Source organism: Acanthisitta chloris, unplaced genomic scaffold, assembly GCF_000695815.1.
Source record: "Acanthisitta chloris isolate BGI_N310 unplaced genomic scaffold, ASM69581v1 scaffold23236, whole genome shotgun sequence".
Classification (NCBI taxonomy): Eukaryota; Metazoa; Chordata; class Aves; order Passeriformes; family Acanthisittidae; genus Acanthisitta; species Acanthisitta chloris.
The window spans coordinates 23077-26859 of record NW_008679104.1 but is presented as its reverse complement, the minus strand read 5'-3'; positions in this window follow the sequence as shown (position 1 = coordinate 26859).

The following is a 3783-nucleotide window of genomic DNA, read 5'->3' as shown; positions in this document are numbered from 1 at the left end:
TGAAGGGTGTAGAGCAGCTCTTTCAACCCCCACCTCTGATTTTCCTTCTATTTATTAGCAGCTGGTTCAGAGAATTAAACCATCTGCTCTTTGAAAAATGAGTATTGCTGAAAAGCAGTTTAGCCTTGGCAGTAAATTCATCCAGACTGCAACTTGTCTTACCATTGCTGCTTCTACTAATCAGATTACAGCTAGAATATTACACATGTCAAGAGCCTTCATAATTGCTTTTAAAAGTGAAGGATAGTTCAGATCCAAATTGTTAGCCAGTTGAGTAATCTCTGGCTTTAGTTTTTCAAGTGTCTGAAAGTGATTTCCTTGTCAGACAAGAAATAGGTAGAGATGTTCATTAGTTTAATTCTGTTATTTGAAGAGAAATACTAATGGGACAGATGAGAAACCACCTTTGTTTTCTGCTTGTACTTTATTAGTCCCATCAGCTTCTAGGTTGGGGAAGAAGGGAATAATTATGCTTTTGGAAGCAGCTTTACAGAGGAGACTAAGTATTACTGCTATGACACTTAGAAAGCTTATCAAAGGAGCTGCAGGTGTTTGTAGGCATAATACTCTTACTCCTCTACATTCTAACTTCATATCCCTCTATTCTAACCTCCCAAACTTCTGGTGTGTGGTACCAGTGGCTCCCTACATGGGTTTTGACCCAGTAAATAAACAGAGCCACTTCAGGCTGCACTGTAACACTGCTGCTGTCCTTAGTCTTCACTCCTCAAAGCTTTCAGGCATTTCAAAAGGCATTAGGAACACAGTAATCTTCCCAAATTCCTTCTGAGGTAAATTCTCTGGTAAGGTAAAAGGCTAAGATTTTCCAATGTGTGTGCCTGGTGTTATCCTCTTAACTGTCTCAGGATGTAATGAAGATGTCAGTGGGATCTTCATCACTTGGGAAAAAATAGGCCAATGATTTCAGTGACAGCTCAGTGCAGAACCTCAGAGACCTGTCCCACAAAGCTCTAGAAAACTCCCTGCACAACCCCAGGAACGTGAGCTCGTTGCCCTTGGCTGGACTCGCTCAGTGCCTCAATGGCCTTTGGGCAGTGAGTGCCCAAAGCTGAGCACAGCACTGAGCTGGGACCTCCCCAGTGCCCAGTGCAGGGGGATGAGCACTGCCCTAGTGCTGCTGCCACACTCTGCTGCAGACAGGACAAATTGCTCTTGGCCTCCTTGGCCACCTGTGCACACTGTTGGCTCCCACTGAGTTGTGCCACCAGCATTGCCAAGGCCCTTTGGGACCAACAACTCTGTCCCCACTGCTCCCCCAGCCTGGAGCTGCATGGACTTGTGTCCCAAAGGCAGGACCAGCACTGAGCCTTGCTGACCCTCATGCAGTGTCCTCAGCCACTGATCAGTCAGTCCAGGTCTCTCTGTAGAACTTACCTGCACCCAGGCAGATCCACACTCTCACTCAACTTAGTGTTCTCTGCAAATTCATCGAGGGTCACTCAATCCCCATGTCCAGATCATCAATAAAGACATTAAACAGGACCCATCCCAACACTGAGCCCTGGGGAACACCACTGGTGACCAACCCCAATTGGATTTAGCTCCCTTGAGCCAAACCAGGCAGTTTCAGCTGAGAATCCCATTTCCCTACCTCTTGCTCTAGGGCCTGGAAGCTTCTCACAACATTAACCTCTTCCTTACACAAAACCCTACATAAAGCAGCCCCTCACACTATTTTCACAAGATAGCACATCTCAGGCCTAGTGGATAGAGCTCAGTTGTACCATGGCCAGTTTGGATGTACTCTCAGCCAGAAAAGCTGGGATGAAACATCACCTTGCCTGCACATACTAGGTAAAGGACTTTCCAGAAACTACAACATTATGCAACATATAAAACACATTTTTTCTGCTTTGCTTCTTGTCTCCAAGGAGTAAAAGGCAACAGCACTGTTAGTTTTGGGGCAGAACAGCAGAGGATAGGAGGAAGTATTTCATGGACTGGTCACCACTTTGCCTCAAGGGATGAATAAATATCCCACATTTCTCTCAGGCAGGGAAAAAGATGAATCACTTAAAAATAAGGCAAAGCAGAAATCAATCTGCTGACTTCTCTCAGGCAGGGAAAAAGATGAATCGCTTAAAAATAAGGCAAAGCGGAAATCAATCTGCTGAATTAAAAATATGTTAATATTTTAATTGACATATTGCATGTCAGCAGGAGTAAAATGAAATAATCTATCTCTCTGAACACAGGAGTGTTTGTAGTGCTAGAAAACTGTGCCTGTTTCTCAGAGAGAGAACCTCTACCCTTCTCTGTAGATGGAATATGCCATCCCACTAATGATGTAACTGTATATATCTACACCAGAGAGAATGGGATTTAGATTCATGAATACAGATGGCTTCATAATTCACTAGCCACGGAGACCTGAGTGAGTAATTAGCCTCCCCTATGGAGCAGGAAGCAATTCCAAGTCTCAGCACAGTTAGTAAATAACCTACCCAAGGAGACACAAGTGTTCTGATGGGCTCTGCTGTGACCTGCTCTGTGACATTGGGAACATCTCTCTCCACCTTATTTCCAGCCTCTTTATTACACCTATTGAGACTAGCAAGTTTGGGGTTAAGGGAAAACTGTCTTTAAGTTTCACCATGAACAGATCTTTGTCCTACAGAGTATAACAGCAGAGGATTATGTCTATGACTAGGGTAAATCCCCAACAGCAGTTGACTTTCATAGAAGAACCCAACTGTAAACCACTTCACAGTGCAGAAGAAAAGTAATCAGAGATTTACCTTCCACACTTGAAACAGCTCCAGAAAAATGAATCCTCTTTCGTTGAGCAAAGGTTGTACTTGAAAGGCTTTTCCATGTCTGTTTCACTTCTTAAAAACAATAATATTTGCATTATTTGATTTTCCCCTTCAGAGCAAATTCAGTCTTCATGATACAAACTCCCATCTACATCCTGGAAAACTTACCATGCTCTGAGCTCACCATTTATAGGGACTAAAATGAGGGGAGGGGAGTGAGGTGATAAACAAACTCAGCTGGGATTAGTCAGTAACTTCAACTGGGATCACTTAATTTGGGACTAACCACAAACTCAGCCTGCTTTAAAAATCTGCCTTCTCCAAGCTTTGAGGCTCTTGAGTCAGTTCAGTTTATAGAAATATAGGGAAGAGCTTAGTAGTATTGGCTGGAGCATCAGTTAAGCAACTGTTGTAATTAGTAAGTGAATCTGCAATATGAAAAGGTTTTTTTTCTTTGCTTGTGTGCAGTTGGCTAACAAGGAAACCAACTCTTCTGTTAACAAAAAGGTGATCAGTAAACATAAGAAATTTTAATTTGTAGGGTTTCTTAACAGTACTGTTATGGTTTTTTCCCTAATAGTTCATCTATTATGTGATGCAAAATATTCTCAGACTATGAATTTCTTAAAATAATTAGGTTTACCAAAATAATATGTTTTATGGAGTTAATTACTACTAAATAGCACTAAATAAACACATAAAAACTTATCTACTCTCAAGGTTCCCTGAAAGGGATAAAAAGCCTTCTGAGCTTTCAAAAAATGAGTCAAAAAGAGCAGGATCACAGTTCAGGTTAGAGTTAGTTCAGGTAAGTCTCAAATCCTTTGTGATGGCAAGGCAGTTCCCCTAAAAAGATACCAAGAAAGGTTATTGTTACTGCAGATTGTGGCTGAAAAGTTGTAGCTTGGGCAGGATGAGCTGTGGAAGAGGGAGGAAAGTCTCAGCTCAGGGATCTGCTTTCCTTCTCATTAGCTCTGCTCTGGTTTGTAGGAAAGTCTACATCTGT